Source organism: Neophocaena asiaeorientalis, unplaced genomic scaffold (assembly GCF_003031525.2).
Source record: "Neophocaena asiaeorientalis asiaeorientalis breed wild unplaced genomic scaffold, Neophocaena_asiaeorientalis_V1.1 scaffold249, whole genome shotgun sequence".
Classification (NCBI taxonomy): Eukaryota; Metazoa; Chordata; class Mammalia; order Artiodactyla; family Phocoenidae; genus Neophocaena; species Neophocaena asiaeorientalis.
Window position 1 is genome coordinate 6,971,877 of NW_020172625.1, and position 11,861 is coordinate 6,983,737.

Here is an 11,861-nt window from a genome sequence, read left to right on the forward strand (position 1 = left end):
AAGACCTAATGAAACTTCAAAGCTTTTGCACAGCAAAGGAAACCATAAACAAGACGAAATCTCCAAAATTTATAAGCAGCTCATGCAGCTCAGTAAGAAAAAAACAACCTAATCCAAAAATGGGCAGAAGACCTAAATAGACATTTCTCCAAAGAAGATATACAGACTGCCCAAAAACACATGAAAGAATGCTCAACATCACTAATCATTAGAGAAATGGAAATCAAAACTACAATGAGATATCTCACACCAGTCAGAATGGCCATCATCAAAAAAATCTAGAAACAATAAATGCTGGAGAGGGTGTGGAGAAAAGGGAACCCTCTTGCACTGTTGGTGGGAATGTGAATTGATACAGCCACTGTGGAGAACAGTATGGAGGTTCCTTAAAAAACTACAAATAGAACTACCATATGACCCAGCAATCCCACTACTGGGCATATACCCTGAGAAAACCATAATTCAAAAAGAGTCATGTACCAAAATGTTCATTGCAGCTCTATTTACAATAGCCCGGAGATGGAAACAACCTAAGTGTCCATCATCGGATGAATGGATAAAGAAGATGTGGCACATATATACAATGGAATATCACTCAGCCATAAAAAGCAACGAAATTGAGCTCTTTGTAATGAGGTGGATAGACCTAGAGTCTGTCATACAGAGTGAAGTTAGTCAGCGAGAGACAAATACCGTATGCTAACACATATATATGGAATTTAAAAAAAAAAACTGTCATGAAGAACCTAGGGGTAAGACAGGAATAAAGACACAGACCTACCAGAGAATGGACTTGAGGATATGGGGAGGGGGAAGGGTAAGGTGTGACAAAGCGAGAGAGAGGCATGGACATATATACGCTACCAAACGTAAGGTAGATAGCTAGTGGGAAGCAGCCGCATAGCACAGGGAGATCAGCTCGGTGCTTTGTGACCGCCTGGAGGGGTGGGATAGGGAGGGTGGGAGGGAGGGAGACGCAAGAGGGAAGAGATATGGGAACCTATGTATAACTGATTCACTTTGTTATAAAGCAGAAACTAATACACCATTGTAAAGCAATTATACTCCAATAAAGATGTTTAAAAAAAAAGGAAAATCATATTTAGTCAATAATAACAGAGCCAGGAATTATAGGAGAAAATGGATCATTTGAGCTGAATAGTGCACAGCTTACTTAGCAGGCTTTTTGGGAGATTTAATTAAATAATACATGTAAAATACCTAGCATGGTGTTTGGCAAATTGGTGGATGGTCAGTAAACAATCGATTCTTCTCTCCCTTCTGAATATACACCTCAATCCTATCACTTCTCTGTACTATCATAATTTATGCAAGATTTTCTACTTGTAAATAACAACAGCTTTCAGTGAAAAGCGTAAATCATGTATTCTCAAAGGAAGCAGTATTGCCCCCACAAAGGGCAAAATTTGCTTCTTCATGGGTGAAAACGAACTTATGATCAAGGTACTAGCAGATTCTGCATGCAGTGTGAGCCTGCTTCCTGCTTCATAGATGGCCATTTTTTCACTGCTTCCTCACACAGCAGAAGGGGCAAGTCACTGGAGACTTTTTCCACTCATGTAGGCTCCAACCTCATGATCTATTCACCTCCCAAACTCTCCCTCCAGATATCATCGCACTGGGGATTAGGTTTCAACATATGAATTTTGGGGGGACACGAACATTCAGTCTATAGGTGTCAGGCAGGACAAACTCTACACGTCACAACATTGTCAACAACAATGATGATTTCTATCCACACAAGTCCATGTCGGAGACCTAAAGAAAATTTTGGTATACCCTCTAGGAATATAATATTTTCCTTTTTTCTTACTCTTGAATGAATTGCTATAGGAATTTTTTTTGTGGGGCAAACTCCTGAGAGAGCGTTCACATTAAAATAAAAAAGTCACTTGATTGATTTAAAAAATAATTATCAGACTTAAACAAAACATATGATCAAACTTCACACTACATAACCATATTATAAATGCTCCCATGTATGGGTGTACCTACAATAATGAACCACCCTTGAGCAGCATTTTAAAAATTCATGCCTTCTCTCAAATTATTTAGGGGGCTTTAAAATGAAAAACTAGTGAATGATGACAGCAATGTCATCCACTTAATTATTTTATATGGGTACCATTTTAGCTGTACACAACACTAAAATAAGATCTTATTTCGAGATACGATAACTAGTTGAAGGAGATAAGGCTCACTGAACAGTAAATATGGACTTAAAAATGGAAACATGGGGAACAGGAAATATATCTTAGGCCCCCCCAAATTCTTTGAACCAACCTAGAAGATAGTTCTTCTACACTATGGATTATGAAATAAGGCTGAAAGAAGTAGATGAATGAGTTTATTGCCTCTCAAAATATAAAATGAAGTAGCAACCTGAAATGAGAAAGTGACAGCAGATGGCTGCACATATAGAAAGAAAAATATCCCAAACTAGTGGGGCGTAAACCCCTTAAAGGGGACAAAGAAAAACAGGGATAAGTCTCATTTGCTTTTCCATCTCGTAATAATGTTCCATTCATTTTTTCTACTAATCTAAAATATGATTAGATCTGAGTGAAGCAATACCCAACATGTTAAATGTATGCTTCCAACATTTTTTCTTGATCTTTGTCACTGGAAAGGTAGCAAGCTCCCCTAAAGAAAATATAGAGAAAAATTACTTCTGTACCAGCCATCATTACCTAATGGTGGATAAATCTTCCGTCTAGATATAGAATTTATTGGATGTACAGAAAAGTGAAATAGGTTTACTCATAGGTGAAATCATGAATATTGACACTGATCTGTGATGTGCACCTGGCATGATCCTCACAGGCCTCTCCTTCTGGAACGGCAAATCGTGTGTGTCCTATAATTCATAAGCGGCCCATTACTTCCCATCCTGTCCGTACCATTAGCTCAGTATGTGATACACTGCACGTGCTGTACATTGACAATCAGCTTGCTGAGCACAAGGGGTCTGTGAAACATACCTAGCAAATAAAGCGGATTTTAAGACTCTATCAGCCTTTAACCCGTGGCCTATGCTCTGTCCCTTTTTCATTAAATATTTAACTTTTTCACAAGAAATTCTATGTCTGTATTCTCGACTAAGACCAAAGCTGACTATGCTTGTCTCATTACTCTCTTCACTATAATGAACAAAATAGAAACGAACTGTACTAAGTCTATATCCCCTCCCAACCCCAGTCTTTGTTGATGTAGAAGCTGTAACTACCCACTCTGACTTAAAAGGAATGAAGGTGTTTTTCCATCAGCAATTTGCTCCACAACAATTCTGCACTTTGATTGTACATTGGCCCTCTCACTTATGTCCAACAAGATAGCAGCAACTCTATTCTGACAGTATCTTTTTTGTGCATGCATGTTTGAATGGTGACACTTAAGGATAATTTAAGCTCCAACTGTGTTTTGTTTTTTGTTTCTTTGTTTTTGCAGTACGCGGGCGTCTCACTGTTGTGGCCTCTCCCGTTGCGGAGCACAGGCTCTGGACGCACAGCCTCAGCGGCCATGGCTCACGGGCCCAGCCGCTCCGCGGCATGTGGGATCCTCCCAGACCGGGGCACGAACCCGTGTCCCCTGCATCGGCAGGCAGACTCTCAACCACTGCGCCACCAGGGAAGCCCCAACTGTGTTTTCTAATCATTCTTGGTCTACTTATAAACTGTATGAACTTGGAAACAATATTCGATTATTTCTGTCAATTTCTTCATCAATGTACTGATAATACTGGGGAATAAACTTTTAAAAACTCAGCTCTAAACTCAAGTTTAATGAGAACTTTATGTACAATTGCAGAAACACTGGAAATTAGTGGGGAAGAAGGGATTATTAAATAAGTGGAATTTACATAACTGGCATTTGATAAGAAAAAGATGTGCTTACAGCAATAATAATTAGAATAATCATAATGTGGTAGATATTTTTGGAGCAGAATAAACATTCAATAAACATTGGAAGTTTGGTGTTTGGTACGATTTTCATATATAGAAATGAATAGTAATTTGGCATTAATAACTATTCCTAGAACGATCATGTAGGAAAAATAAGATTACTTATACTTCTTTCTAATGTTGCTTACTAACTGTGGGAAAAGTAACTCCATTTTCATTGAAGTGACATAGCATTTGAGCAAAACAAAGTATCTTTTTATGAAAGATTTTTACTTCTAGAATTTTGATATGTATTCTGAGTTCATATGAATGTGTTCCTTGGAGAGGAATATTGAGATATATAGTCCACTAGCATCATAAAAAAAAAGGGAAATTCACATAGTACAATAAATACTAAATAGATCAATATATGTAAATACTGATATTTTTTCATTTTTTGTCGGAAGGTTTCAGCTCAAAAACTGTAAAAATGAACGACATTGCAAATTTGAAATTGTGTCATACTAAAAAGAATCCATGGATCAAGGTGTGGTACTTCTAAATATAAGATTAAAACCCTAATAAGTGGTCAAATAGCTTCAAAGAATAATTTAATAAAAGTAGCCTGAATTATATCATATTTTATCATGGCTCACAAATTCACAGCAGTGAAAGATACTCTAGAAATGTACACTAGGAATGTTTACCACGTCATCTAATCCAACACTCTCATTTTCTGCCTAAGCAACCTGAGACACAGACTAAGGTCACAAAATTAGCAAATAGCAGAAATGGAATCATAACATTGTTCCCTACTAATTTCATCAAATTAGAGAATCATGAAAATTGTGGCTCTTAACCTGGCTTGATAATGGGAGTGAAATTTTTTACTTTTTTTTTTGGCTGCCAAAATGAAATATTTGGAAGTTGTAATCCAAAATGAAATATTTGGAAGTGAAGATCATATCCAAGGTGATGGTCACCTTCAGGTAATCCCAGAATAACTACCACAAACACAGGTAATTGTCACTACATTGGAATACATAAATTAATAAATCTCCAAAGGGGTATATAAAGATTGTGCCCCTGCTTCTTCTATAAAATATCTTTTCCTATGTCCTACAGTCAGAAAGGGTCCTAGAAGGCTAATAGAACACCATTCAGCCAACTTTCTTAGTACTTACCAATAGTCTCCTGGGAATAGTAGATAAATACTACAGTTTCCAGACATAATGCAGGCTTTTAGGTCTTTAGAAGATTATAGATGTTCTGTTTAATCTGGAAGAAAAAGCAAGTGGTTACAGTGGTACTTCCATTTCCTCTGCTTAAACAGCACAAAACTGTTTAGATTTGAAATTAGTCTAAATAGGACAAGCTAATCGAACCTAAACTGGAAACACCTCACAGACGCGCAAATATCGTCATCGGTGGGCAGAGCTAAAATCTGGCACTTGAATTCCACTCTCTCACAACATGAACAGTTGGATAAAGAACTAAGAGATCATATTAAGAAGTTAAGTACATTATTTAAATGAAACTGCTACCACAGTCCTCTCAGTCTGTAGCAACAATGAAAGTTATAAAAATGACTTATAACAATGAAATGAAGTTATAACAATGAAAGTTATAAAAATATTTAAAAATAGTTTTTTTTCTTTTGGTCACTTTTACCAGTGTCCATTAATTTTCATTCTAAAAACCAAATTGCAAAAACAAATGCAAATAGTGAATTCCAGAAATATATCTATTTCTTGGGAATAAAAGGATATCTGTTTCTCATTCTCCAAAGTCAATTTTGGAATCCAAAGTTATTATGGCATAGTGACAATAGGTATCTTTATAATGGCAAGGCTATAATAATACAGAAACCTATAGAGACAATTGGAAAACTACTGTGATTAACAAGTGTTATTGGAATGTCGTTGTCAGTGAAATACTATTTCCTATCATAGTCGCAGGCCCTGATAGTTCATATAGAATCATGTAATAGGCATTATGGAAGGTAGAGAAATAAGAAAGCTGTAAATAAAGCTGTAAATAAAGCCTTAAATAAAATCTAGAAATTTCATAGCTCCTGATTAAAATGAAAAAACAAAAATAACTAAATATCTGCTTAATTCTTACCCACCTATTTGTTGTTTTATCTTAACTAGAATAAAAAAACGTTTTCCTCCATAAAGAAGAGTTGAAGATGGCTATTAGCTAAAAATTTAATCCAGGAATTACAAATAATCTGCCAAAACTGCACATAGCTCTTTGTGTAGAAAAGGGAGTTGGTATCTGACTCCAGAATGCGTCCCTTTTTTATTCTTGGCCAATCAAAGAGGCACAAAGTGTCTGAGACAGAAAAAAAAAAAAAGGAAAAGAATTAACAGTGTTCTGTGTGATAATGCCAAAATCGGACTTCATTGTGAAAGTGGCCGCCTTGTAAATTATGGAGGCAAAAAGGAATATATTTCTCTTCCTCCAGTGGGTTTAGAATGTACTGTCTCTGAGAATAAATGTTTATTATTTGGGAAATGTGTCTTGGTGTAAGATTTAGCAGTTACCTTGTACATAGTTGACAAATAAATAAGCATGTCTGAAACTCATGCTGTTGGTAAAAACTCTTAAGAGGAGTTGACTTGCAGTGCCCACACATAACCTGCACTATTTCATGAAAGGTGCTTATGTCCCCAGGCTGTCCCTAGAGTGCCAGACAGAGCACTACTAACTGAATAACTTGGAGAAACGTACTACATCTTGATGGTAGGTGTACGAAGAGAGCAGGGCTGCTTACTAAAGCAAGAACAATCTTGATTATAAAGAGTAAAGTTTCCCCAAAGGAAGATAATAATAACAATTATAAAGCTCAGGGCAACTCATGAAGAAAGAGAAGCTTTTACTGTTTGTTGTCATTGTCATTTTTGTTTTTTAAATGCATACCTGAGTAAAGGAGAGTAAAGTTATCAAGTGAGGTATATCTGTGAGTGGACACTTCTATGAGATTATGAAAATGCTTTTCTCTTAAGTTATTGAGAAAGTCCTTTTAGGATATAGTTTATAGTTTCCTTCCCTATATTGTGTTTCTTTTTTTATTGAAGTTTGGATTTTATTTAAACTCATACTACTTTAGTTGTACTTCTATAAAGAGAAAATAGACATGGAAGTGTAAAAGAAAAATTGCACTGGACTGGTTAAACAGGAGGACTTTATTCAAGATTATTGCAGTAGGGGAGAAAGACTACTGAAATAGGGGCGAGAGGTTGAACTCAACTCCGTTGAAACAAAAGGCAGGAGAGTTTTGAAGCACTGGGTGAGCTAGTGGAAAAGTGCTGAAGGACGTTGGTTGGGAGGTTGGTCAATGCGATCAGGCCATCAGTGTTTGATAACTCGTGGTCATTGAAGTTAGATTCCTACCCTCCCACAGAGACTGGCACACAGCGGCACAGGCTTTCTTGATAACATTTCAAAGAAATGGCCCCCAGGTCCTCGAGAAAAACATTCCTGGGTTGTAGAGGATTTACATCTCAAAGGAGCAGAGAAAGAATTTACAATTGCAAGTTTTCTAAAGTGCTCTAAGTAAAGGGAGATCAGGTGCCTAGAGTTAAAAAGAAATCTTTCTAAAGTTGAGTCAAGCTGAGGAGAACCTTAAGGCCATCTCATCAGAAGTAAAGGGAGGTGTGACACACCTTTACATACCTCTCCTTTTCTGAGGTGATTGAATCCAGGAGTTGTAGACAGAAACTAGCATCAAGGTGAGCTTGTCATAATGAGGCTGAAAGGAAGAAAGTACCAGAGGATTATGAAGTAATATTTCATTTGTACCCTAGAAGAAGTATAAAATAAATTCTCTTCTTTCTGAATAGTATCTAGCAGGCATTAACTCTTGGAAAGGGTATGAAAGAAGGCTGAGAGTTAGGCTATAACAAAATATCTCTTTTTCTGATAATGGAAATAACAGTGGTGTGCTACAGAAAGAAGGGGGTCTCTCCCAACAGAGAGGAATATTTATTTTATCATGCAATTATTTACATTTATTGGCCTATGATTATAATAAAAAGTAGACAAACTTTTTTTTTTTTTGGCAGTACGCGGGCCTCTCACTGTTGTGGCCTCTCCCGTTGCGGAGCACAGGCTCCGGATGCGCAGGCTCAGCGGCCATGGCTCACAGGCCCAGCCGTTCTGCGGCATGTGGGATCTTCCCGGACCGGGGCACGAACCTGCGTCCCCTGCATCGGCAGGTGGACTCTCAACCACTGCACCACCAGGGAAGCCCAAAAGCAGACAAACTTTTGGTTGGTTTTATTATTGTATTGAAATTATCTGCAGATCTGCATTCCTTACTACCTGCACCAGAGACAGACTGCCCCACTCTTGGTTCCTTACCGAGAAATAACACAGTCATTTACTCAAGAAATAGTTATTGAGATTCTAATAAAGGTTGATCCCTGTGTTGAATAGAAAGGATGAAAAAATGACCATGAGAAACACTCCTCAGTAAGCTAACTGCATGAAGGATTACAGAAGAGGTAAAGGGTGGTTACAGTTGTAAGTGCCGTGATGAGCGCTCTTGTTACCAGGTCCAAGCTCGTTCTGCTTGCTGCATGACAGGCCAATAAAACAGGAGACCAGGTGCTGGGGCAAGGAATAATGACTTTACTTGGAAAGCCAGGAGTCTGAGAAGATGGCAAACTGATGTGCAGAGAACGATCTTACTGGGGTCTGGATGCTCATTTCTTTTATAGAATAAAGAGCGGGGGAGATGGAGAGGTAGTGTAAAAAGGCCATAAGTTGCTGCAGATATCTCCTGGTTTCAGCCAGGCTCTGGGATGCGATGTGTTAATCTCTTCTTTCCTGCAGCCTTTCACAGGTGGGCTGGGTCAGGATATTTCCTGTGACCTGAACAAAGGTGCTTTAGTTTTACGTTCAGGCATGGAGGGCAGGGTTCTCGGAGATAGGACATTATGTTAACTTTAAGCTATAAGCAACATCCCTTTACAGATTAACATGTAGCAAAAGCAATAGAATACAAAGGTTAAAGTAAAAGAAACAGATCTAATACAGAGTCAGATTTGTAATTCCCGATTACACTCTGGGAATACACAAAAAGATAAGGTATCCTGAAAGAAATAATATTTATTTTCAGGCACAAAAGATGAGTAGGAGGTAGGCATTTGCAAGAAATGGTACACATTCTCCAAAAACCATAATATCAAAAAAAAGAAAGTAAATAAAACCACCCACGACCAATGTTGTTTACATATAAGTGGGAGAAAATATGTAAAGCAAGCAGAGCCAGATTTGGAGTCTATATAAGAGCAGAGAGACAGGTCAAGATGGCCCAGGCAACATGAGAGAGTATCAGGATGAAGCACGGGTGAAACACAGACAAGATTATTCTCAGAAAAGAATTTATCCCCACTCCCAGTATAGAAACACTGCACTGAGAATAGATCTGAGATCTAATAGATCTGGGCAGTAGGAGGAAAGGGCTTGAACATGTGTACAACCAGACATGGCCGTCTTAGGAGAGGCACCTCTTTTGAAAGAGAGGGAACTTGGAAATGGGGAGGTATCCCCAAGAAGTTCACTGGTGAAGAGAAAGGAGGAAGCATGATCTGAAAATTGAGTAATACATTAAGCAAAAGAGCATCACAGATTTAAAAGATATAGCAACATACCACCCTTCACCAAAAATCAAGTTCCATCTATCCTAGTCACTGCACTAACTGTACCAACAGTGGGTGCCCCTGAGCTAAGTTAGCTACCAAAAATCCATCATCCTTCTCACCGCCTGCAGAAACACCAGTTACTTGTGCCCAAGAAATGTATTAAATATTTTAAATGAACATAAAAGTTTAGCAGATGCTTTTTTACCCTCTTGTTACAAGGTATCTGGACCCTTGTGTAAATTTATCTCAGGTACACAGATAGGGGATTCATGGATAAAACCCCCTGTATAGTAACTGTTTACCTCAACAAATATTCTTTCAAGCAAGTGAACTCTGTCAATAAATGTGACAATAATATATTGTTACAAATGATAGTTGATAGATCAGTTATAAAGCTCTTGAAATATTAAAAAAAAAAACTTTCAAAAATGAAGTCTCCAAGTCCATTTGGTTTCACTGAAGAGTGCTACCAAACTTTTAAAGAAGAATTAACACCAGTTCTACACAATTTCTCCTACAAAAACAGAAAGGGAAGACTCCTATTCCTTTTATAAAGCCTGTTTTACTCTGGTTTCAAAGAACAGGCTGGTTCCGGGAAGATGGAGGAAGAGTAAGACGCGGAGATCACCTTCCTCCCCACAGATACACCAGAAGCACTAGAAGCCCCTTCGCAGGTGGAGACTGTGGGTGGCGGAGGGGGAAAGCTTCGTAGCCGCGGAGGAGAGCACAGCAACAGGGGTGCGGAGGGCAAAGCGAAGAGATTCCCGCACAGAGGATTGGTGCCAACCGGCACTCACCAGCCCGGGAGGCTTGTCTGCTCACTGGCCAGGGCGGGCAGAGCTGGGAGCTGAGGCTCGGGCTTTGGTCGGAGCGCAGGGAGAGGGCTGGGGTTGGCGGCGTGAACACAGCCTGCAGGGGGCTAGTGCGCCACGGCTGGCCGGGAGGGAGTCCGGGAAAAACTCTGGACCTACCAAAGAATCAAGAGACTTTTTCTTCCTTCTTTGTTTCCTGGTGCGCAAGGAGAGGGGATTAAGAGCACTGCTTAAGAACCTCCAGAGGCGGGCGCGAGCCGTGGCTAAAAGCGCGGACAGACCCCAGAGACAGGCATGAGACGCTAAGGCTGCTGCTGCCGCCACCAAGAAGCCTGTGTGTGAGCACAGGTCACTGTCCACACCCCACTTCCGGGGAGCCTGTGCAGCCCGCCACTGCCAGGGTCCCGGGATCCAGAGACAACTCCCCCGGGAAAACGCACGGCATGGCTCAGGCTGGTGCAACGTCCCGCCGGCCTCTGCCACCGCAATAGCTTTGCTTCCGCCATTTCTCCGAGGGTTCTATCCATCCGTTGTTTTTTTCTCTTAATAATTATTTTTTTCTTTTAATAACTTTATTACATATTATCTTACTTTCTTTTATTTTACTTTAATTCTTTCTTTTTTTCCTTCCATCCCTCCTTCCTTCCTTCCTCCCTCCCTCTCTTTCTTTCTACTCCTAATTTTTTCTTTCTACTTTTTCTCCGTTTTATTCTGAGCCATGTGGATGAAAGGCTCTTGGTGCTGCAGCGAGGAGACAGTGCTGTGCCTCTGAGGTGGGAGAGCCAACTTCAGAACACTGGTTCACAAGAGACCTCCCAGCTCCACATAATATCAAACGGCGAAAATCTCCCAGAGATCTGCATCTCAACACCAGCACCCAGCTTCACTCAACGACCAGCAAGCTACAGTGCTGGACATCCGATGCCAAACAGCTAGCAAGACAGAAACACAACCCCAACCATTAGGAGAGAGGCTGACTAAAATCATAACAAGTCCACAGACACCCCAAAACACACCACCAGACGTGGACCTGCCCACCAGAAAGACAAGATCCAGCCTCATCCACCAGAACACAGGCACTAGTCCCCTCCACCAGCAAGCCTACACAACCCACTGAACCAACCTTAGCCACTGGGGACAGACATCAAAAACAACGGGAACTACGAACCTGCAGATTGCAAAAAGGAGACCCCAAACACAGTAAGATAAGCAAAATGAGAAGACAGAAAAACACACAGCAGATGAAGGAGCAAGATAAAAACCCACCAGACCTAACAAATGAAGAGGAAATAGGCAGTCTACCTGAAAAAGAATGCAGAATAATGATAGTAAGATGATCCATAATCTTGGAAATAGGATAGACAAAATGCAAGAAACATTTAACAAGGACATAGAAGAACTAAAGATGAAACAAACAATGATGAACAACACAATAAATGAAATTAAAAATACTCTAGATGGGATCAATAGCAGAATAACTGAGGCAGAAGAAC

General features: G+C 39.6%; 1 long non-coding RNA gene across 1 annotated transcript in view; it reads right to left on the bottom strand.

Moving 5' to 3' along the window:
* Nucleotides 1–11,861, bottom strand: part of LOC112395650 (uncharacterized) — a 77,152-nt gene that overhangs the window by 21,208 nt on the left and 44,083 nt on the right. The window contains exons 2-3 of the long non-coding RNA XR_003002415.1: nucleotides 7,584–7,659; nucleotides 5,087–5,180 (exon numbers count right to left, since the gene is read on the bottom strand). This is a non-coding gene — a long non-coding RNA (uncharacterized LOC112395650). The remainder of the gene's footprint in view (nucleotides 1–5,086; nucleotides 5,181–7,583; nucleotides 7,660–11,861) is intronic.